Genomic DNA, 26,381 nt, shown 5'->3' with positions numbered 1-26,381 from the left:
ATGGCTTAGTTATTTTTTATATTATTAAAACTTGTGTAAAGAAATTGTGCAGCAAAGACATTGAGGCTATTCTTGTCATGTCATTACTGACCCCTGAAGGAGATGCCTCAGAACCCTATTTATCTCATTTATTTCCTATGTCTGATTACATGTCTGATGAAGATGATGATAATCCATAACACCAAGGTAAAAAACATTTAGTTAATGGTGCAACATGTCCATAGGACATGCTCACAGCGGGGGTTATGTGAATAATGCTCCCACGGTAGAGTTAAGGGCCTACCGTCATGGTGACCCTGTGGCAATATGGACAGTCTCAACAAAGCAATTGCCTTTTGTGTGGTGATATAGTATGTATTGATGTTAAATTCATATGTCCCTTTCTCCCTTCTGAGAATGAATTGCACTATGTGAAGGATTGAAACTCAATGACAACAGTGGTCATTTACAATTGTAATATACTATGTGTAAGAAAGTGTGTCCTGTTCCATCTTGTTCTTCATGTTAATGCTTGTTTAATAGTGACACCCCATCCTGTGAACGGGACCGTTGTCATCATCTGACGCTTTCAAAATATGGGGCACTTCCGGAATGGATTTTTCTCAGGCTTTCGCCTGCAACATCAGTTCTGTTATACTCACAGACAATATCTTTACAGTTTTGGAAACATTAGAGTGTTTTCTATCCAAAGCGGTCAATTATATGCATATTCTAGCATCTTGTCCTGACAAAATATCCCGTTTAAAACGGGAACGTATTTTTCCCAAAAATGAAAATACTGCCCCTAGAGTCGCAACAGCTTAATGAAAATACTTGTGTCATTTTCTATTAGGTTGAGACTTAGCCTAAAAAGGGAGGAAATGTTGTGGGAAATTACATAATTTGTCATGCTATCCTGTGTTTTACTGTATAAAGAAATATCTCGTTATATGCTTGTGTCTTTTCTAACCTGATACAAACTTGCCTTTGTATCAGGCAAAATTGGGCATATCAGACAAGATTGGGCGGGCATATAGCTAAGGTCCATTTGGGTGCGACCGCAGCACCCAAACGACATCCCGTGGATTTACTGTCTACAGAAAGTCACATGGATATTATAGTGTTTGCTGTTGTGAATGCAGCTAGACGGTTGAGCCATCAGGCTATCAACCTCGTGCTATCTTAAATCTGCACAGACAACTAATTGCCTTTTACACACTATCTGCTCACTGCCATGTATAAACCTACAACTGACACAATTTATTGAGCTTTCAACTATGCGGTGTTGAGTGTATGGTTGATTCTCCATTTTTGCAAATCATATAATAAAAGTGTAGTTTGAAAGAGTCTACCACAACTGTCAAGTGTGGGACCTTATATAGACAGGGTGTGTCTTTCCAAATCATGTCCAACAAATTGAATTTACCACAGGTCGCCTCCAATCAAGTTGTAGAAACATCTCAATGATGATCAATGGAAACAGGATGCATCTGAGCTCAATTTCCAGTCATACAGCAAAGGGTCTGAATACTTATGTAAATAACATATCTGTTTTCACTTTCTCATTATGGAAAATGTAGTGGAAAAAGTCAAGGGGTCTGAATACTTTCCAAAGGAACTGTAGGTGTTGGGTTTAAGGTCACTGTAGTACATAGAGAGCTACTCGTTGGGAAACAGGCAACGTGTGATTTCTGTGCTTACACTTAAAATAATGTTTGTGCATGTGTGTTCGCGTATGTGAGTGTGTGCGTGTGTTTGTTTGTTGGAGTATGTGGATACTGTATGTATGACTAAACATCCACTGTTTAAAAGGCTAAAGTTGTCCATTTTGATGATGCCTGTTCATTCAAGGGGCTAAACAACAGCTTCATACTGCAAGTGAGTTTTTTTTTTAAACACACAAAAATAACTCACCCTGCAATTGCTCAGCTCCTCTGCTCTCACTATGATAGTTCCACACTTCTTCCCTGGAATCCCACTGTTACAACACACAAAAAAGGGACTGGAATCATTCTTCTATCTATGTTACTGTACATTTGATTATTTATTCATGGCTCGCCGTCCGTCCACATCCATGTCTTGCGTGAATCGTCAATAGCTTCCATGAGGCCTAGGCTTCGTGTTTTGTACAGAATGCCAACATACAGAACAAACTTCAAGTCAGAAAACAGACTAATTAAATTACTGTTAGAAGCCAAAGGCTTGGTTCAGACTGGAGAGAGAGAGAGCAATGTTGTTTTTTTGGCTAAGGAGAGCTAGGTAATGTTGCCGGGATTATGCAAAAACATGCATGGAGGAAAATCGATGTAAAATTTAAGTGAGTCTTTGAAATCCGTCTGGTGTCTGAGACTTGAGGGGCTCTCAGAGGCACAGGGAGTGAGAGGCACTCTCTGAAATGAACTGACTGGGTGAGCAGTGAGCACAAAACCTTGGCATTGAGGGGGGGACAAGAGAAAGGGGGATGGAGAGAGACTGAGTGTGAGAGGAGGAGAGAAAGTCAGTGAAATAGTGAACGAGAGACTGAGCGTGATAGAGAGACGAAACAGAATGAGAGGGAGGAAGAGAGAGAGAGGGGGGAGGGAGAGAGAGAGGGAGAGAGAGCAAGAGAATGAGAGAGCGAGAGAGCGAGAGAGCAAGAGAACGAGAGAGAGAGAGAGTGAGATTGGGAGCGAGAGCACGAGAGACAGTGAACGAGAGAGAAAGAGAACAAGAGAGAGAGAGATAGTGAATGAGAGAGAAAGAGAGAGAGAATGAGAGAGAGAGAGAGAGTGAGATTGGGAGCGAGAGCACGAGAGAGATAGTGAATGAGAGAGAAAGAGAGAGAATGAGAGAGAGAGAGAGTGAGATTGGGAGCGAGAGCACGAGAGAGAGTGAATGAGAGAGAAAGAGAGAGAATGAGAGAGAGAGAGAGTGAGATTGGGAGCGAGAGCACGAGAGAGATAGTGAATGAGAGAGAAAGAGAGAGAATGAGAGAGAGAGAGAGTGAGATTGGGAGCGAGAGCACGAGAGAGATAGTGAATGAGAGAGAAAGGGAGAGAATGAGAGAGAGAGAGAGATTGGGAGCGAGAGCACGAGAGAGATAGTGAATGAGAGAGAAAGGGAGCAAGAGCGCGAGAGCGAACAAGAGAGAGATAGTGTGAGAGAGAAAGAACAAGAGAGAGGGATAGTGAATGAGAGAGAGAGAGAGAGAGAGAGAGAGAGAGAGAGAGAGAGAAAATCCAATTTTGATAAACTCCCATATCTACTGGGTGAAGTTCCACAGTGTGCCATCACAGCAGCAAGATTTGTGACCTGTTGCCACAAGAAAAGGGCAACCAGTGAAGAACAAACACCATTGTAAATACAACCCATATTTATACTTATTTATTTTCCCTTGTGTACTTTAACTATTTGTACATTGTTACAACACTGTATATATATATAATATGACATTTGTAATGTCTTTATTGTTTTGAAACTTCTGTCTGTGTAATGTTTACTGTTAATTGTTATTGTTTATTTCACTTTTGTATAATATCTACCTCACTTGCTTTGGCAATGTTAACACGTTTCCCATGCCAATAAAGCCCCTTGAACTGAATTGAGAGAGAGGAGGAAGACAGAGGGAGAATATGAAAGAGATGGAAGGGATTAAGTAGAAAAGGAATAACATTGAATAAACTGCAGTTCATACAAGTCCTTCAATTAGATTCTTTACACACTTGATGTGGTTCTGATGTGGTTCATTAGGGCAGCAGGTAGCTGAACGGTTAGAGCGTTGGGCCAGTAAACGAAATGTTGCCGGTTCAAATACCTGAGTCGACAAGGTGAAAAATCTGTCTGTGCCCTTGAGCAAAGCACTTAACACACATTTGCTCCAGGGTGCTGTATTGCTATGGCTTACCCTATAAAACAACACATTTCAGTACACCTATCTGGTGTATGTGATAATACAACATAAAAATATATATATTATCTATAGTCTAGAAAAGGGACGACATGAGAATTGGACTTTGATACCAGCAACATGACCTGATATATACTCTTCTGTCTCACCTATCTACCATTAAAACGGTTTTGTCGGCACTAGAACCGACAAAGTGAAAAGAAAATCTGGACCATCACAGTACGGTTCTGGTGGGTATCACAGGATAGTTCTGGTGGGTATCACAGGATAGTTCTGGTGGGTATCACAGGATAGTTCTGGTGGGTATCACAGGATAGTTCTGGTGGGTATCACAGGATAGTTCTGGTGGGTATCACAGGATAGTTCTGGTGGGTATCACAGGATAGTTCTGGTGGGTATCACAGGATAGTTCTGGTGGGTATCACAGGATAGTTCTGGTGGGTACCACAGGATAGTTCTGGTGGGTATCACAGGATAGTTCTGGTAGGTATCACAGGATAGTTCTGGTGGGTATCACAGGATAGTTCTGGTGGGTATCACAGGATAGTTCTGGTGGGTATCACAGGATAGTTCTGGTGGGTATCACAGGATAGTTCTGGTGGGTATCACAGGATAGTTCTGGTGGGTATCACAGGATAGTTCTGGTAGGTACCACAGGATAGTTCTGGTGGGTATCACAGGATAGTTCTGGTGGGTATCACAGGATAGTTCTGGTAGGTATCACAGGATAGTTCTGGTGGGTATCACAGGATAGTTCTGGTAGGTACCACAGGATAGTTCTGGTGGGTATCACAGGATAGTTCTGGTGGGTATCACAGGATAGTTCTGGTGGGTATCACAGGATAGTTCTGGTAGGTATCACAGGATAGTTCTGGTAGGTATCACAGGATAGTTCTGGTAGGTATCACAGGATAGTTCTGGTAGGTATCACAGGATAGTTCTGGTGGGTATCACAGGATAGTTCTGGTGGGTATCACAGGATAGTTCTGGTGGGTATCACAGGATAGTTCTGGTAGGTATCACAGGATAGTTCTGGTGGGTATCACAGGATAGTTCTGGTAGGTATCACAGGATAGTTCTGGTGGGTATCACAGGATAGTGTAAAAGAGGGATACCGGTCATGTGTAACGGTAGAATAAGTTCATGAAAAAGACTGTCTTGATATCCGTCTTGATATCCGTCTCCGATATCTGTCTTGATATCCTGATATCATCTGTCTAAAGGCAACAGTGTTTAGTACGTATGGTCATTATATGTACTATCTTATATCTACTACTATATTATCTATCCAATCTAGTGACCACACTTTTGACTCGGCCTTTTCCATGCAAATAAAGGGGCCTCTTTTAGATACCGTGGGCTGACTGCATTCAAAACACACATACGTACACACACACACACACACACACACACACACACACACAGAAAAAGTGCATCCTGAGATGATTATGTAACTCGATGACAGCAGCTCATTCCTACATCATCATCGTCTTGTGTGTCATTCTTCTGCTGACCCATTCAGCTGCAACAACACATTTTCATACGTACATAATCTCCCACACACACAGTTGGGTGAGGGTCACCCCACTCACGCCCCCCCCTATCCTGCTGTGTGAAAGCAGCAGCTGGTAGTAACAACATTGCTGGAATATCATACATTGGATTAAAAAAATGTTTCTGCATTATAAAGTGAAGTTGTCATCCGCTAACTGATTTCTCATGTTCTAAACTCAGTGGGGATGCCTGGTTTTGTGCTCAATACAAACATGAACTGAGTTTCATTAAATAGGCATGAACAAGGTTCTTGTATTGCTCAATAATAATTTGCGGTAACCTTGCTTAGCCAACAGCCAAGAGTTCTGAAGGTGGTAATGTAGGAGGATTAATGCATTGAATTTCAATCTTTTTCCTAAATTGACTGAGATTGGCCCCACCGTAGAATATACATAAATGGAATACCAACTATGCAAAATTGCTAAAAACAAATACAGCCCTTTAAACCATCTAATTTATGTTGCCTCTTGGGCCTGGCTTTTAATAATGAGGACAAAATAGGACAAAATAGTGACGATAGGGAACAGGGATGTGTGTGTTTGTGTGTGTGTCAGAGAGAAAGAATGGTACATTACTTACATGAGAGGTTTCTCCATGCGGCTTCCCATGGAGCCCACCACCTCCCCCAGGGTACAGAACGCCTGGCCCAGGAAGTCCTACACACAGAGAGGGAGAGAGAGGGAGAGAGAGCGAGAGAGAGGGAGAGAGAGAGAGGGAGAGAGAGATGCCTCAAAAGATGGATGGGGAAAAACTGTAATTTGCTGTACAGTATTTTCTGTAGGATGTTCAGCATGAATGTGAGAGCACCAAACCCAAGCAAGCAGACCAGGGCGATTATATGGAAAAGTGACACTGATTATAGCTATGCTTTTCAATCTGTCTTTTCCTCCATCTAACACCTAAACACTCAAGAGCCTGGCTTAGCCACTACCATGACAACAGCAGGACAGTAATGTTTGGACCAATGTTTTTGTCAAGCTTCCCATACATACTATATATGATGAATATTGACATCCATACATGATGAGGACCTTGAGATCAGACTACAAGGCATGATGAACATAATAATAAATAGAGGTAACACATACAGGTAACATATAGGTAACACATATAGGTAACACATACAGGTAACATATAGGTAACACATACAGGTAACATATAGGTAACACATACAGGTATTGTAACATACAGGTAACACATACAGGTATTGTAACATACAGGTAACACATACAGGTAACATATAGGTAACACATACAGGTAACATATAGGTAACATATACAGGTGTCATGACGTTGCACTCTTTGGGTACAGCAAGCCCCATCCCCCTCTCCCTGCCTCTCCCTGCCTCTCCCTGCCTCCTTCAACCAGACTGCTGTGATCAGAGAGAGGTCGTAAATTCCTGAGGAGAAGACCCTGCCTCATGGCCACACAGTATAGAGATAGAGTGAATTTTCATAGAGAACAAAGGAATTTCTTCCACCTCACAGAACTTGAGGTCCGAACAAATTTCATGTTCCGGAGAAGGTATAAAAGATCGGTGAAGAATCCAGCTACGAACTGGTCCATTTGTTACAACTTGGGGAAGCTCATGGGAGACGGTGTGGCCACATTACCATAACACTGTTTATATAACAGCCTCCGATATGAGGTTTACATCTAATTGTTGTATAAGATGAATGGTTGAGTATGATACTGTTTGTAAAATTGTGTGATGTGATTTTGTACTGTTTAATGAAGGAAACTCCAATTCCCTTTTGAGTTGAACTAAGTCAGAGGACCGCCCCTGAGCCCAGTTAGGGTCAGGCATCCTGGGACAGCCCCTTTTCTGCAATTCCGAATAAAACCCAACTTTGAGAAATTCTCAACTAGACCATGTTTTCCTCCATTACGAGGGGACAAAGGCTGTAGACCATTGCTGAATCTTTTAACCACGTGGTTAAACTCTTAGACTATCGTTACTGACAGAATAAGAACAAGTCTTTGATATTAATTACTAGTCTGCAGCTAGGAATACGGTATCATTGAACACGAAGAATGACAACCGCCGAAACATCCATTCTATAACGAATTAATCAATGTCACTCTGATCATCCACTATAACCACAACAGAGAGAGAGCGAGAAAGACGGACAATTCTACAAAAGAAACAAACTTTTCACCAACGATCAAGACGACACACTGAGCGTAAATATATATATTGATTGCAATTGTTCCCGAAGGAGTGAGCGTTCATGTGCAAAGGATTAGCATTTCAATTGTTATAATTATCAACTCTGCAGTGACTTCTCATCTGACCCCCACTTTCCTTTTGTCCAACAAGCCGCAATGCCGGTTTAGCCCACTAGGGCACATTCTCTTATCATTTCTTGTAACCATATTGACTTTTGTTTATGCATTTCTGTGAATTACTTAGTTAGTAAATAAATTATTTAAGACAATTGATGTATGGATGACTCATAGTGAAGACTGGGTTCATACAGATAACCAACAATTTACAATGTTTGGAATGAGACTAACATGAGGTAAAGTAAATAATTCATTAATCAGAAGACTATTTGATCAGATATAAAATATCTGAAAAGTTATTTTAGGAAATGATAACTTTGTAATCTGTATATTTTCCTTGGTGCCCCGACTTCCTAGTTAATTACAGTTACATGATTAATCAGGTTGATTGCGTAATACTAATTACAGAGAATCTTTGATAAAAACTAAGTCTTCAATTTAATGACAGTAAAGTCACGACACAGGTAACATATAGATAACACATACAGGTATTTTAACATACAGGTAACACATACAGGTAACATATACAGGTAACACATACAGGTAACACATAGGTAGCACATACAGATATTTTAACATATAGGTAACATTTTTTTTTAGAGGTAACACATAGCTAACACATACAGGTAACATATAGATAACACATAGGTAACACATACAAGTAACATACAGATATTTTAACATATAGGTAACACATTTTTTTAAATTTTTTATTTCACCTTTATTTAACCAGGTTGAGAACAAGTTCTCATTTGCAAATGCGACCTGGCCAAGATAAAGCATAGCAATTTGACACATACAACAACACAGAGTTACACATGGAATAAACAAAACATAGTTAATAATACAGTAGAACAAAAGAAAACAAAAAGTGAGTGCAAATGAGGTAAGATAAGGGAGTTAAGGCAATAAATAGGCCCTGGTGGCGAAGTAATTACAATATAGCAATTAAACACTGGAATGGAAAATGTGCAGAAGATGAATGTGCAAGTAGAGATACTGGGGTGCAAAGGAGCAAGATAAATAAATAAATACTGTATGGGGATGAGGTAGGTAGATAGATGGACTGTTTACAGATGGGCTATGTACAGGTGCAGTGATCTGTGAGCTGCTCTGACAGCTGGTGCTTAAAGCTAGTGAGGGAGATATGAGTCTCCAGATTCAGAGATTTTTGCAGTTCGTTCCAGTCATTGGCAGCAGAGAACTGGAAGGAAAGGCGACCAAAGGGGAATTTGTCACCCCACCAGTGAGATATACCTGCTGGAGCGCATGCTACGAGTGGGTGCTGCTATGGTGACCAGTGAGCTGAGATAAGGCGGGGCTTTACCTAGCAGAGACTTGTAGATAACCTGTAGCCAGTGGGTTCGGCGATGAGTATGAAGCGAGTGCCAACCAACGAGAGCGTACAGGTCGCAATGGTGGGAAGTGTATGGGGCTTTGGTGACAAAATGGATGGCACTGTGATATACTGCATCCAGTTTGTTGAGTAGAGTGCTGGAGGCTATTTTATAGATGGCATCACTGAAGTCGAGGATCGGTAGGATGGACAGTTTTACAAGGGTATGTTTGGCAGCATGAGTGAAGGATGCTTTGTTGCGATAAAGGAAGCCAATTCTAGATTTAATTTTGGATTGGAGAGGCTTAATGTGAGTATGGAAGGAGAGTTTACAGTCTAACCAGACACCTAGGTATTTGTAGTTGTCCACGTATTCTAAGTCAGAGCCGAGTAGTGATGCTGGACGGGCGAGCAGTGATCGGTTGAATAGCATGCATTTAGTTTCCCCTGCGTTTAAGAGCAGTTGGAGGCCACGGAAGGAGAGTTGTATGGCATTGAAGCTCATCTGGAGGTTAGTTAACACAGTGTCCAAAGAGGTAACACATACAGGTAACATATACAGTTGTCAGAAGTTTACATTCACCTTAGCCAAATATATTTAAACTCAGTTTATCACAATTCCTGACAAATAATCCTAGTAAAAATTCCCCATCTTAGGTCAGTTAGGATCACCACTTTATTTTAAGAATGTGAAATGTCAGAATAATAGTAGAGAGAACGATTTCTTTCAGCTTTTATTTCTTTCATCACATTCCCAGTGTGTCAGAAGTGTATATACACTCAATTAGTATTTGGTAGCGTTGCCTTTAAATTGTTTAACTTGGGTCAAATGTTTCGGGTAGCCTTCCATAAGCTTCCCACAATAAGTTGGGTGACTTTTGGCCCATTCCTAGGAACGCGAAGCGAGGCGGCCATCTCTGTCGGTGCCGGAAGTACTCCTGACAGAGCTCCTAACAGAGCTTGTGTAACTGAGTCAGGTTTGTAGGCCTCCTTGCTCGCACACGCTTTTTCAGTTCTGGCCACAAATTTTCTATAGGATTGTGGTCAGGGCTTTGTGATGGCCACTCCAATACCTTGACTTTGTTGTCATTAAGCCATTTTGCTACAACTTTGGAAGGATGATTGGGGTCATTGTCTATTTGGAAGACCCATTTGCTAACAAGCTTTAACTTCCTGACTGATGTCTGATATGTTGCTTCAATATATCCACAATTTTCCTACCTCATGATTCTATTTATATATCTATTTTGTGAAGTGCACCAGTCCCTCCTGCAGCAAAGCACACCCACAACATGATGCTGCCATACCCGTGCTTCACGGTTGGGATGGTGTTCTTCTGCTTGCAAGCCTCCCCCTTTTTCTTCCAAACATAACAACGGTCATTATGGCCAAACAGTTCTATTTTTGTTTCATCAGACCAGAGGACATTTCTCCAAAAAGTACAATCTTTGTCCCCATGTGCAGTTGCAAACCGTAGTCTGGCTTTTTTATGGTGGTTTTTGAGCAGTGGCTTCTTCCTTGCTGAGCGGCCTTTCAGGTTATGTCGATATAGGACTCGTTTTACTGTGGATATAGATACTTCTGTACCTCTTTCCTCCAGCATCTTCACAAGGTAATTTCTGTTGTTCTGGGATTGATTTGCACCTTTCGCACCAAAGAACATTCATCTCTAGGAGACAGAACAGGTCTCCTTCCTGAGCGGTATGACGGCTGCGTGGTCCCATGGTGTTTATACTTGCGTTTGTACAGGTGAAGGTAACATATACAAGTAACATATAGGCAACATACATGTAACACATACAGGTATTGTAACATACAGGTAACACATACAGGTATTGTAACACACAGGTAACACGTACAGATAACACATACAGGTAACACATACAGGTAACACATACAGGTAACACATACAGGTAACACATACAGGTAACACATACAGGTAACACATACAGGTAACACATACAGGTAACACATACAGGTAACACGTACAGGTAACATACAGATAAAACATACAGGTAACACATACAGGTAACATACAGGTAACACATACAGGTAACATACAGGTAACACATACATGTAACACATACAGGTATTGTAACATACAGGTAACATATAAATAACATATAGGGAACACATACAAGTAACATATAGGTAACATACAGGTAACACATACAGGTATTGTAACATACACGTAACACATACAGGTATTGTAACATACAGGTAACACGTACAGGTAACATATAAATAACACATACAGGTAACATATAAATAACATATAGGGAACACATACAAGTAACATATAGGCAACATACAGGTAACACATACAGGTATTGTAACATGCACGTAACACATACAGGTATTGTAACATACAGGTAACACACAGGTAACACGTACAGGTAACATATAAATAACACATACAGGTAACACATACAGGTAACACATACAGGTAACATATAAATAACATATAGGGAACACATACAAGTAACATATAGGTAACATATAGGTAACACATACAGGTATTGTAACATGCACGTAACACATACAGGTATTGTAACATACAGGTAACACACAGGTAACACGTACAGGTAACATATAAATAACACATACAGGTAACACATACAGGTAACACATACAGGTAACACACAGGTAACACGTACAGGTAACATATAAATAACACATACAGGTAACACATACAGGTAACACATATAGGTATTGTAACATACAGGTAACACACAGGTAACATATAGGTAACACATACAAGTAACATATAGGTAACATACAGGTAACACATACAGGTATTGTAACATACAGGTAACATATAAATAACACATACAGGTAACATACAGATAACACATACAGGTAACATATAAATAACACATACAGGTAACATACAGATAACACATACAGGTAACACATACAGGTAACATATAAATAACACATACAGGTAACATACAGATAACACGTACAGGTAACACATACAGGTAACACATACAGGTAACACATACAGGTAACACATACAGGTAACACATACAAGTCACATACAGATAACACATACAGGTATTGTAACATACAGGTAACATATAAATAACACATACAGGTAACACATACAGGTAACATACAGGGAGAATCAACCCTAAAACTTTGTCCTGTAAGCGCCTCAACCATGCCCTAACCAACTGGGCCATGGTGCCTACATGTAACTCTACATGGCTTTGCCATTTGCATAATACACAGCGCATTGGACTTTCTGGCACTTCTCTGCCAATTATGCCATGGTTGCTTGGCAACACAAGTAGAGATGGTAGTAGTGTTTTGTGTCCATGGTGTTGTTTGCATGGCCTTTGGGTTGGGGCCATGAAATGAAACTAGCTGCGTGTATGAGACTGAGGAGTGAGGACTTGTAACATGCAGTGCTACTGGGCCTGGATGGCTCTGCTCTGCTTTGTGTAGAATAAATGCACTTGACAGATGAGCTGTGTTTGGTCCAGCGGGCAGAAAGCTGCTCCTAGGATCTATTCTGCCGGTCGGGGATGATCGCTCCTCCCCTCCCCGTCCCACCGTACAGTCAGGGCCTCTTGCTAAAAATGACAAAAACTATCTTCTTCTTCGGAGAGAGCTAGATAGAGAGAGAGTGAGAGTGAGACAGAGACAGAGAGTGAGAGAGAGAGAGAGAGCAAGAGAGAGAGAGAGGGAGACAGAGAGAGAGAGGGACAGAGAGAGAGAGAGGGAGAGAGAGAGCGAGAGAGAGAGCGAGACAGAGAGACAGAGAGACAGAGAGAGACAGAGAGAGAGAGAGTGTGGAAAAAAGCCATTCCTCCTTCAGTGCAGATTTTAGAACTCCTGGGGGTCTGTGTTGTCACTAATATGATATGCAGGATGGGCTGGCCGTGGGATAAGCTTTCCACTAGAGGCAGAGAGGGGCAGGTTTGTACTGAACACAACAGACCAGCAAACCTCTGGAGAATAGGCCAAGTCTTTGCTAGCCTACCAAAGCCCTAAAAACCATCAGATGACAAAGTGGTTCAACCAATAGGTTGATCTGAAATGTATGGTCAGGGAGTTACATGACATATTAGAAAACAACACAAAGACTAGTTAATTGTGCATTATTGTTCTCTATCCGTGAAACGTGGTCAGCGTTCCCCAGTCCAATCAGCTGGAGGTATGGAAACAATATGGCCAGGGAAAAACATCTGCTGTGATGGGTCTCCCTACCATCCCCGTCTTCGCATCGGTGGATGCTGCCAAGAGAGATATTGTACTTTTACGCATTTTCAGTTCGCATTTATTTTTAGCGCCGTGGGTGGGCAGGCAGGCAGCTAGTATGGAGAGAACGTGGAAACGTGGATAGACACAATGGAAGCCAAGCTAACGCTGCGTGCCATATCTCCAATCCCCCACATCTGCAGTGGCGACAGGGAGCATCCAAGCGTCCTCAGTCATCATACTGAGAGTGACTCTGTGTGCTCAGTGCTTTCAGTGTTAGCCTGGGGGCTTCGAGGGGAGCTGGGGCTATTCTGCTGGATGTGTGGACGGATGGAGAGAGGAGCTCTTGATAAAGTCACGGCCACCATAGAACTACAGTGGTAGCCTAGCCAGAGACTAGCAGTTTGGTCTTAGCATCACCTGGCATCATGTCTGTGATATGGTTTGGGACTGGAAGGAGTTATTACAAATCTGTATTTGTCCTATGAGAGAATTACTGAACAGACAGAGTGGTTATACAGGAGAGGAAAAAGGCAACTCACATGTTTAGACAGGTTGTCGCTTTTCGAGTCGAGGTCATACCTGGAGAGAAACAGGAAACGACACATAATAAAAAACTAGTAAAGAATATATATATACCTTTCGTGAACTAACACTCACACTTGACTTTTTCCCCCCATTATTAACTCTGACTTTGCTGACAGCTACTTTATTGAGTATAAATGTTCTTACAACACTCTTAGAGAAAAAATCTGGTAAGTTGAACCATGTAGGGTTCTTCAGTTTGTACCCTTCATAGAGAGTTTTAGGTAGAACCCTTTTTGGTGGTAGGTACAACCCTATGTGGAGGGTTCTACCTACAATACTTTATGTAGGGATCTTCATAGAACCCCCTGTGAATGGTTCTATCTAGAACTCTCTATGAAGGGTTATTCTTAAAATCCTCTATGAAGGATTATACCAAGAACCCTTTCATCCTCTAACCCTCTATGAACGGTTCCACCAGCCTTTCAAAATCAATTATTTATGACAATTACAGTGACTTGCGAAAGTATTCACCCCCCTTGGCATGTTACCAATTTTGTTGCCTTATAACCTGGAATTAAAATAGATGTTTTGAGGGTTTGCATCATTTGATTTACACAACATGCCTACCACTTTGATGATGCAAAATATTGAAACCTTGAGTGTGCATAACTATTCACCCCCCCAAGTCAATACTTTGTAGAGCCAACTTTTGCAGCAATTACAGTTGCAAGTCCCTTGGGGTATGTCTCTATAAGCTTGGCACATCTAGCCACTGGGATTGTTGCCCATTCTTCAAAGCAAATCTTCCTTCAAGTTGGATTGGTTCCGCTGGTGTACAGCAATCTTTAAGTCATACCACAGATTCTCAATTGGATTGAGGTCTGGGCTTTGACTAGGCCCTTCCAAGACATTTAAATGTTTCCCCTTAAACCACTCGTGTGTTGCTTTATCAGTATGCATAGGGTCATTGTCCTGCTGGAAGGTGAATCCCCGTCCCAGTCTCAAATCTCTTGAAGACTGAAACAGGTTTCCCTCAAGAATTTCCCTGTATTTAGCTCCATCCATAATTTCTTCTATTCTGACCAGTTTCCCAGTCCCTGACCAGTTTCCCAGACAAGCAACCCACAGCATGATGCTGCCACCACCATGCTTCACTGTGGGGATGATGTTCTTGGGGTGATGAGAGTGTTAGGTTTGCGCCAGACATAGCATTTTCCTAGATGGCCAAAAAGCTCAATTTTAGTCTCATCTAACCAGATGGTTATAAACAACCAGACGGTTATAAACAACCAGACATTGAAAATAACGTAGCTTCTCCACAAAACTATAAAAAACAACTTGTGTGCTGAAATGTATCCACCTGCTTTTCAAAAAGAAACCCATTGTATTCTAGTACAGTATATCCCTTCCTTAATCCATTGCTCAGGTGTTTTCACTTTGCGTGTGTGTATGCGTGCCTGTTTCTGTGCATGAGTGCACGCATGTGTGTGTGTGTGCCTGTACGTGTGCCTCCGCACGTGTGTGCATGTGTGATGGTGTGTATAATTGTCTTTACAGACAAGGTGCCATGTCACAGCTGAGAGAGATGATACAGTACTATGTTGGTACAGATGTAATTCCATAAGACTAGGGAACATTGTTACGCGACCGGGCCCGTCGATGGCAGAATGAACAGGTGTACCTAATGTACTATTCGTCTTTGCCTCGGTCACTCACAAATCTTCATAAATGATTCATATAATGACAAGGGAAAAAGTACACATATATATTTGTCAGAGAGGATGCCCTCGGGCGGCTTATGTGTGTAGGGGGAAGCTGTATGTGTGTGTGTGTGCATGTATGTGTGTGTGTCTACATGTGTGAGTGTGTATGTGTGTGTATGTGTGTGCGTGCCTGCATGCGTGATGGGAGTGTGTGAGAGCGCCTCGGCAACCACTCTTTGCTGAGAGCCATTAGAGGGCCATCAGTGTAGATTGTCATACAGCCTGATGCTCACACACTGACAATAGAATCTGCTAAGCTACCAACACACACTCCATCATCCTCACTAACTCCCTCTTCCTAACCCAAACACACACACCCTCACGCTCTGTCTCAGAAACTTAACACACACTTACTCATAGTCTCTTCAACTCAACACTAAGGCAGGCACTCAGCTATACTGCGGCACGGAAACCAAACATGAAGCAGACTACATTTCCTGTGGAAAACCGTCCTCATGTTGGAGACAAGCAGCATGATGTTGTCACCCACATGTTTATTTTCCAAGCTATAGCATACACTATGTGACATACATAGTGTATAGAATGACCAATGGTGTCATTCTAAACCATATGATGTGCTCTGAGATAAGACCACAATTTAACTGGCATACATTTATGAATTCCAAAAAATGATGAACATCGTGAGTATTTCAATATCGACCTTTTTTAGCTTTTGCCCCATGACCGTATTACGTTACAAAACATCTTATTAACAAGGGGAATTCATAAAGAAATGTTATCAAAATTCTTATGAATTTTTATTTATTTAAAAGGTGAACACTTACATCTCCCTTCTCTCACTTTATAAATACTTTATTCATAACTCAACTTGTGCTTACAGACTCACACACAGCACCATTCTCTCTCAACCACGCATGCTCCTGTACACACACCAACTCACCTCACTAACTCACCCTCTCTAAACAAAACACACACACACGTGCATACTCACAGGTCAAAGCGGAGATTCTGCCTCTCCTCAAAGAAGTAGTCCAGGAGGAATTTACGGACAAAGTCTGGATTCAGTGTGTTGTCTATCACCTCTGTCCGACTAAACTAGAATGAAAGAGAGAAGGAGGAACAGCCACTGGTTTGTATTGATTTAAAAAGAGTGAGGCAATACTCACAGAGCCTTGGACCCTCTTTCCCCTCACCTCAACTCACCTCTCTCCATTCCCTGTTGGAGATTCCTTGAGTGTACAGCACACAAACTGTCAAGAGGAGAGGAAGAAAACAAAAGGAAAAGCCTGTGTAAAAACAGCAGTTAAAACAGAGGAAACAGCACTTAAAACAGAGGAAACAGCACTTAAAACAGAGGAAACAGCACTTAAAACAGAGGAAACAGCAGTTAAAACAGAGGAAACAGCACTTAAAACAGAGGAAACAGCACTTAAAACAGAGGAAACAGCAGTTAAAACAGAGGAAACAGCACTTAAAACAGAGGAAACAGCACTTAAAACAGAGGAAACAGCAGTTAAAACAGAGGAAACAGCAGTTAAAACAGAGGAAACAGCACTTAAAACAGAGGAAACAGCACTTAAAACAGAGGAAACAGCAGAGGAAACAGCACTTAAAACAGAGGAAACAGCACTTAAAACAGAGGAAACAGCACTTAAAACAGAGGAAACAGCAGGGAAACAGCACTTAAAACAGAGGAAACAGCAGTTAAAACAGCAGTTAAAACAGAGGAAACAGCAGAGGAAACAGCACTTAAAACAGAGGAAACAGCACTTAAAACAGAGGAAACAGCACTTAAAACAGAGGAAACAGCACTTAAAACAGAGGAAACAGCACTTAAAACAGAGGAAACAGCACTTAAAACAGAGGAAACAGCAGTTAAAACACAGAGGTAACAGCAGTTAAAACAGCAGTTAAAACACAGAGGAAACAGCAGTAAAAACACAGGGGAAACAGCAGTTAAAACAGCAGTTAAAACACAGAGGTAACAGCAGTTAAAACAGCAGTTAAAACACAGAGGAAACAGCAGTAAAAACACAGGGAAACAGCAGTTAAAACACAGAGGAAACAGCAGTTAAAACACAGAGGAAACAGCAGTTAAAACACAGAGGAAACAGCAGTTAAAACACAGAGGAAACAGCAGTTAAAACAGCAGTTAAAACACAGAGGTAACAGCAGTTAAAACAGCAGTTAAAACACAGAGGAAACAGCAGTAAAAACACAGGGGAAACAGCAGTTAAAACACAGAGGTAACAGCAGTTAAAACACAGAGGAAACAGCAGTTAAAACACAGAGGAAACAGCAGTTAAAACAGCAGTTAAAACACAGAGGTAACAGCAGTTAAAACAGCAGTTAAAACACAGAGGAAACAGCAGTAAAAACACAGGGAAACAGCAGTTAAAACACAGAGGTAACAGCAGTTAAAACAGCAGTAAAAACACAGAGGAAACAGCAGTTAAAACACAGAGGAAACAGCAGTTAAAACACAGAGGAAACAGAGGAAACAGCAGTTAAAACACAGAGGAAACAGCAGTTAAAACACAGAGGAAACAGCAGTTAAAACACAGAGGAAACAGCAGTTAAAACACAGGGGAAACATAGGAAACAGCAGTTAAAACACAGAGGTAATAGCAGTTAAAACATAGGGGAAACACGGCATAAGAAATCCTGGAAGATAACATTCTATCGCCTAGGCTATGACATCATGAGAGGAAAGCTCTGTTCCTAATTCATGTAAATGTCAGTGTAACTCTGCCACCCAGGCAGCAATGAAGATTTTTCGAAGAGAAAGGACAAAAAAAAGGAACAGAGTTGAAAGTGCTAAAATGCTAAGGCAGTGTTTCTGAATCCTGGTCCTGGTGACCCAAGGGGTGCACATTTTAGATATTTCCTGAGCACTAACAGAGTATCAGACTCGTAATCAAGCCTTTGATGAGAATCAGTTGTGTAAGTGCTAGGGCAAAAACTGAAATGTGCACGCCTTAGGGAAACACCCTGCTAAGGGGAATCCACTCTCATGTGAATTTATACAAGAATACATATCTCTCTGGGAAGAGGAAGGGTTGGGGTGTATGTTTCAAGATTAACGACTCATGGTGTGATTGTGATAACATACAGAAACTCAAGTCCTTTTGTTCACCCGACATAGAATACCTCACAATCAAATGTCGTCTGTATTATCTCCCAAGATAATTCTCTTCGGTTATAGTTACAGCCGTGTATATTCCCCCTCAAGCCGATACCATAACGGCCCTCAAAGAACTTCATTGGACATTATGCAAACTGGAAACCACATATCCTGAGGCCGCATGTATTGTAGCTGGGGATTTTAACAAAGCAATTTTGAGAAAAAGGATGCCGAAGTTCTATCAACATATTGACTGTAGTACTTGACCACTGCTATTCCAACTTCCGGGATGCCTATAAGGTCCTCCCCCGCCCTCCTTTCGGCAAAACTGACCATGACTCCATTGTACTCATCCCTTCCTACAGGCAGAAACTGAAACAGGAAGTACCCATGCTAAGGACTATTCAACGCTGGTCTGACCAATCAGAATCCATGCTTCAAGATTGTTCTGATCTCGAAGACTGGGATATGTTCCGGGTAGCCTCCAATAATAACATTGAAGACTATACTGATACTGTGACTGAGTTTATCAGGAAGTGTATAGGAGACGTTGTACCCACTGTGACTATTAAAACCTATCCTAACCAGAAACCATGGATAGATGGCAGCATTCACGCAAAACTGAAAGCGCGAACCACCGCATTTAACCATGGCAAAGTGACTGGGAATATGGCAGAATGTAAACAGTGAAGTTATTCCCTCCGCAAGGTAATCAAACAGGCAAAACGTCAGTACAGAGACAAAGTGGAGTCGCAATTCAACGGCTTAGACACAAGACGTATGTTGCAGGGTCTACAGACAATCACGGACTACAAATGGAAAACCAGCCACGTCACGGACATTGACGTCTTGCTTCCGGACAAGCTAAACACCTTCTTCGCCCACTTTGAGGATAACACAGTGCCACTGACGCAGCCCGCTCCCAAGGACTGTGGGCTCTCCTTCTCCGTGGCCAACGTGAGGAAGACATTTAACTGTGTTTACCCTTGCAAGGCTGTCGTCCCAGACAGCAACCCTAGCCGCATCCTCAGAGCATGCGCAGACCAGCTGGTTGGAGTGTTTACGGACATATTCGCTCTCTCCCTATCCCAGTCTGCTGTCCCACATGCTTCAAGATGTCCACCATTGTTCCTGTACCCAAGAAAGCAAAGGTAACTGAACTAAATGACTATTTAGCACTCACTTCTGTCATCATGAAGTTCTTTGAGAGGCTAGTTAAGGATCACATAACCTCTACCTGACACCCTAGACTGACTTAAATTTGCTTACCGACCCCAATAGACCCCCAGACGATGCAATCGCCATCGCACTGCACACTGTCCCATAGGACAAAGAGGAATACTTATGTCAGAATGCTGTTCATTGACTATAGCTCAGCATTCATCACCTTCCAAGCTCATCATTAAGCTTGAAGCCCTGGGTCTGAACCCCAACCCAGACCTTTACAAGAGCATGACATTGACTGTTGGACCTATCATACGGTTGATGGCCTATACCCCCAAATATATGGACCAAAATAAACAGCTATGAATGTATTTTGTTTAAAAATACACACACACGCACAGATTTAGTGTCCCAAAACCATCTGTTTTAATACAGTCTGGCGCAAACTACTGTAATCTGAGCCAATTCCCACTACGGGGAGGGGTGTTAAAATGTTCAAATCAAAACACACCTCATCAGAATCAGAGGGGTCAGAGCCCCCATTCCACCTGACTGACCGTGATCACTTCCCTTGAGAGGGCTTCCATGGCCTCTGTCCATAGAATCAACAAGAGTGATTCTACTCTGCCTGCCCTCACTAGCTCTGTATGTATGCTAGCGTAAAGAGCTCTGGAGAAATGCCCATTCTCTAGTAGTTACCTCAGTGGCCAGGGCATGCATGTTTTTGTGGTCAAATAGGGTTCCAGCTGGCTGTTGTGGTTATTATTTGTGTATGTAGTGTAATGTAGTGTAATATACTGTCATGTACTGTCATGTACTGTCATGTACTGTCATGTACTGTAATGTACTGTCATGTACTGTAATGTACTGTAATGTAATGCAGTTGAGTTCAGCTGTCTGAATGTGGCTGGAATAGTCAAATCCACTAATTTGATGGGGTCTCCGAATACTTTTGGCCATATAGTGTATGTCTTCCAATGGTGTGAATGCTGTCTACATCTGAAGATTATCCCTTTTCACTAAACGCTTGGAGGTAAGGACAACAGCAGTGGTGTGGCCTAGTGGATATCACATATTACTGTTATCTACATAGCGCATTGATGTGAATCACACTGCTGCTCTCTCATTTAGCTATTTGTGCCTTACATAATGTGGTAGTTTAAGCTGCCTATCAATCATTGTTTCTGCATCCAGTGGACAGTCAGTGACAAAATGCGCTCTTGCAACAGCTGCATAGTGCGGAGCCCAGTCTATGGAATAACATTTTGAGGGAGTTCCTCCCTTCTAATCTCCATGGTATTGTGGTCCATACAGTCAACAACAAGTTAAATATAAGAGGAACACGAGAGAGGCTTTTATTGCTCAATCTAATTCCTGCTGATTAAAAAAAAACGACATCACATGCTCAAACTTTAAGCACTTTTGATGTACTTAAACAGCTGCAAATTATGGAGGTATCAAAGTTTCACCAACAAAAACTTAAACAACAGTCCTATAGCAAATGCAGGTTACGGCATATATTTTTCAAATTAAAAATAGCACTCTTCGGTAGTGCTCAAAATATTTCATTCCATGAGAGCAGCATTTATTTTTCAACTGGAAGCAATGAGCCCAATCAGTTGTCCATGACAACAAAATCATCAACAGAGTAGGTTAACACAGTGAGCTCCTAAAATATCAGGACAGTGGCCCCTTTTTCCTCATTTTGATACGTTACAGCCTTGTTTTAAAATGGATAAAAACAAAACAAATCATCATCAATCTACACACAATACCCCATAATGACAAAGCAGGTTTTTATAAAATATACCATTTACATAAGTATTCAGACCCTTTACTCAGTACTTTGTTGAAGCACCTTTGACAGTGATTACAGCCTCTAGTCTTCTTGGGTATGACGCTACAAGTTTGGCACACCTGTATTTGGGGAGTTTCTCCCATTTTTCTCCGCAGATCCTCTCAAGCTCTGTCAGGTTGGATGGGGACTGTCGCTGCACAGCTATTTTCAGGTCTCTCCAGAGATGTTCGATCGGGTTCCAGGCTCTGGCTGGGCCACTCCAGGACATTCAGAGACTTGTCCCGAAGCCCCTCCTGCGTTGTCTTGGCTGTGTGCTTAGGGTTGTTGTCCTGTTGGAAGGTGAAACTTCGCCCCAGTCTGAGGTAATGAGCAATCTGGAGAAGGATTTCATCAACGATCTCTCTGTTCTTTGCTGCGTTCATCTTTCCCTCGATCCTGACTAGTCTCCCAGTCCCTGCCGCTAAAAAACATCCCCACAGCGTGATGCTGCCTTCACCATGCTTCACAATAGGGATGGTGCCAGGTTTCCTCCAGATGTGACACTTGGCATTTAGGCCAAAGAGTTCAATCTTGGTTTCATCAGACCAGAGAATCTTGTGGTCTTAGAGTACTTTAGGGGTCTTTTGGCAAATTCTAAGAGGGCTGTCATGTATCTTTTACTGAGGAGTGGCTTCCATCTGGCCACTCTACCATAAAGGCCTGATTGGTGGTGTGCTGCAGAGATGTTGGTCCTTCTGGAAGGTTCTCTCATCTCCACAGTAGAACTATGGAGCCCTGTCAGTGATCATTGGGTTCTTGGTCACCTCCCTGACCAAGGCCCTTCTCCACCGATTGCTCAGTTTGGTCTGGAGGCCAGCTCTAGGAAGAGTCTTGGTGGTTCCAAACTTCTTACATTTAAGAATGATGGAGGCCATTATGTTATTGGGGACCGTCAATGCTGCAAAAATGTTTTGGTACCCTTGTCCAGATCTGTTTCTCGACACAATCTTGTCTCGGAACTCTACAGACAATTCCTTCGACTCATGGCTTGGTTTTTGCTCTGACATGCACTGTCATCTGTAGGACCTTATATAGACAGGTGTGTGCCTTTCCAAATCATGTCCAATTAATTGAATTTACCACAGGTGGACTCCAATAAAGTTGTCAAAACATCTCAAGGATGATCAATGGAAACAGGACACACCTGAGTTAAATTTAGAGTCTCACAGCAAAGGGTCTGAATACCTACATTTTATTTTTAATACATTTGAAAAAAAATTAAAAAACCTGTTTTGGCTTTGTCATTGTGGGTTATTGGGAATAGATTGATGGGGAACATGTTTTATTTAATACATTTTACAATAAGTCTGTAACGTAACAAAATGTGGAAAGAGTAAAGGGTTCTGGATACTTTCCGAAGGCACTGTAGTTAAAACCACATACCTACATCCAAAAGAAAATACATTTGTAGAGCACAAATATGTCCTGCCAATCATCGCCTCTTTCTACAACAGACACACAATACAAAGGACTGGGTTCAGTCAAGGAGCTAACCATCATTTTCACATACAATACTAGCTAGCTAGTAACCCCATGTTGAATTCAGAACTCTAAATAAACTCTAAATATCTAAATATCCAAAAATTTTCATGAACAAACCACTGTGTGTCATGACTTTGATTAAAGGAATCTAACTTTTGTGAAGATGACAGAAAAAGCGTCCCTACCTCTCATAGTGCATCAGAATGGTTTGAGCATGAGCAGACAGGGCAAAACGCAAGTACACACTCCCCTATTCCCAGGATGCCGGCATGCATAATAACAAATCAGTATACTATATTAATATATGAACCTGGTGAAATTCACAAAGTATTTTATCAAATGTTACACTACTGGGATTACGGGGTAATCCTGAATGAATTGTAAATAATGATGAGTGAGAAAGTTACAGAGTCATAAATATCACCCCCCCCCAAAAAAAATGCTGACCTCCCCTGATATTGTAATGACGAGAGGTTAGCATGTCTTGGAGGTATGATATTAGTGGGTCTGTAACTTTCTCACTCAAGCCTACATAACCAACCCATATAGTAAAATGCAACATCCATTTATGGCCAGCTATGTAAACTTTAACATTGATTTATATGGTATTATAAACTGGGTGGTTCGAGCCCTGAATGCTGATTGGCTGAAGGCCGTGGTATATTAGACTGTATACCATGGTTATGACAAAACATGAATTTGTAATGCTCTAATTAGGTTGGTGAGCAGTTTAATAATAGCAATAAGGCACCTCGGGGGTTTGTGGTATATGGTCAATATACCACGGCTAAGGGCTGTATCCAGGCACTCCGCGTTGCGTGGTGCATAAGTGCATATATTGGCCATATACCACAACCCCTCGTGCCTTATTGCTTAAAAAGATGTCGTTCAATTGGTAATATACATTTTTGTCTTCTTTGTATGCTTCTTAAGAGAAAGTAATCTAAAAGTAACTGAAAGTAATTAGATTACATTACTGAGTTTGGATAATCTAAAAGTTAGGTTACTCGTGACAATTTTGGACAAGTAACTAGTAACTGTAACTGATTACATTTAGTAAGTAACCTACCCAACCCGGTGTGCATGTGTTTGTGTGTGTGTTTGTGACTGTGCGTTTGTTTGTGTGTGTGTGTTTGTGACTGTGCGTTTGTGGGTGTGTGTGTGTGTGTGTGTGTGTCTTGGCCCCCCTGGCTTGCAGTGCAGTGCTGAGGAGGTATAATGCTGTGTGACTGGGGTCAGTACCGTCAGCACATCAGAGACATGGACACAGCACAAGTACCTCCTTGGATAAACATGCTACAGCCTCCAGCCAGCCAGCCAGCCAGCCAGCCTCCTGCCAGCCAGCCAGCCAGCCATTCAGCCAGCCAGCCAGCCAGCCAGCCAGCCAGCCAGCCATCAGCAAGCCAGCCAGCCACCCACCCAGCCTCCAGCCAACCAGCCTCCAGCCAGTCAGCTAGCCTCCAGCCAGCCAGCTGCCCAGCCAGCCTCTAGCAAGCCAACCAGCCAATAGGCCTCTCGGATCAGAGTCCTCCTTCCTTGCTAGTGCTGAGTCTGACCACATCTCCTTCAGAGGGCCAAATGTCCTAATTTTAAGGATGTACTCATCTAAGGTTAGGCAAAAATCCAGAAACATGACTAAAATGTCATGATTTTGAAGATTTCTAGAATGAGCAGGGAATAAGCAGCAGAGGAATCCTATGGCTGGTGTACACAAGGACAGACTGTTTCTGCTCAGTCAAGTAGAGCCAGAGTTGAGATTACAATGACAAATATGACATCTGGCATATGCAAATGCACACTGATTCACAGGGGGAAGAGAGAGGGCCAGAGAAAACAAGAGAGAATAAGAGTGTGTGTGTGTGTGTGTGTGTGTGTGTGTGTGTGTGTGTGTGTGTGTGTGTGTAAATGCGTGTATAAAAGACAATCTTACTTGGGTCTGATTTGGAGAATGTGTCTCTGTCCAGGAGATTTCTGTAAAACAAGAAAGCAAAGAAACAGCCATTATTCGTTGTGAAATATGTTATCTGTATTAGGGGAAACAGCGCCAATGTTCACCCCAGCACCTTTGTTATTGTTTTGTTGTTGAAATGGAGGAGAAACAGGCCTCCCGGGTGGCGCCGTGGTTAAGGGGCGCTGTACTGCAGCGCCAGCTGTGCCATCAGAGACTCTGGGTTTGCGCCCAGGCTCTGTCGTAACCGGCCGCGACCGGGAGGTCAGTGGGGCGAAGCACAATTGGCCTAGCGTCGTCCGGGTTAGGGAGGTCTTGGCTGGTAGGGATGTCCTTGTCTCATCGCACACCAGCGACTCCTGTGGCGGGCTGAGCACAGTGCGCGCTAACCAAGGTTGCCAGGTGCACGGTGTTTCCTCCGTGCACCTCCGTTATATAGTCATTATTATGTACCCTAACTACCATTTTACCAAGTGATTTCTCCATTCATCCAGTACAGCCTTTGCCATTTTTCCTTTGGTAGAGACTAAAGATGTAATCAAATGTCATCATACAAGAAGAGTCATAATGCACTGAAGAGACAAGTCCCATTTCCTACCAGATGCTCCAAGCCAGTGAGATACTCCACCGTTAACAAGCAGGGGGCCAGATTACATATGCACACCACCACAACACCGCAACAACACCACCACAACAACACTGCAACACCGCACCACAACATCACCACCACAACACTGCAACACTGCATCACAACACCGCAACATTGCATCACAACACCGCAACAACACCACACCACCACCACAACACCGCAACAACACCACACCACCACCGCAACACCACACCACAACACCACACCACACCACCACCGCAACACCACACCACCACCACAACACCGCAACACCACCACACCACACCACCACAACACCGCAAAACCACCACAACACCGCAACACCACAAAACCACCACAACACCGCAACACCAAACCATCGCAACACCACACCATCGCAACACCACCACAACAACATCACAACACCGCACCACCGCAACACCACACCACCGCAACACACCACAACAACACCACCACAACACCATGCTATGTGCCGCCCCGACACACAACATAAGTTGCACAGTGGGAGAGGTGTCCCAGCATGCCTCGTTAGCAGTGTTTGTGTGTGTAATACATTAGCAGTGTTTGTGTGTGTAATACGTTAGCAGTGTGTGTGTGTGTAATACGTTAGCAGTGTTTGTGTGTGTGTAATACGTTAGCAGTGTTTGTGTGTGTAATACGTTAGCAGTGTTTGTGTGTGTGTAATACGTTAGCAGTGTG

At 42.3% G+C, this 26,381-nt stretch overlaps 1 pseudogene; it reads right to left on the bottom strand.

Moving 5' to 3' along the window:
* Positions 1-26,381, bottom strand: part of LOC112219025 — a 76,967-nt pseudogene that overhangs the window by 34,662 nt on the left and 15,924 nt on the right.

Source organism: Oncorhynchus tshawytscha, linkage group LG19 (genome assembly GCF_018296145.1).
Source record: "Oncorhynchus tshawytscha isolate Ot180627B linkage group LG19, Otsh_v2.0, whole genome shotgun sequence".
Lineage (NCBI taxonomy): Eukaryota > Metazoa > Chordata > Actinopteri > Salmoniformes > Salmonidae > Oncorhynchus > Oncorhynchus tshawytscha.
Note: the sequence above shows the minus strand (reverse complement) of the source record. Positions and strands in the feature narration are given on the sequence as shown.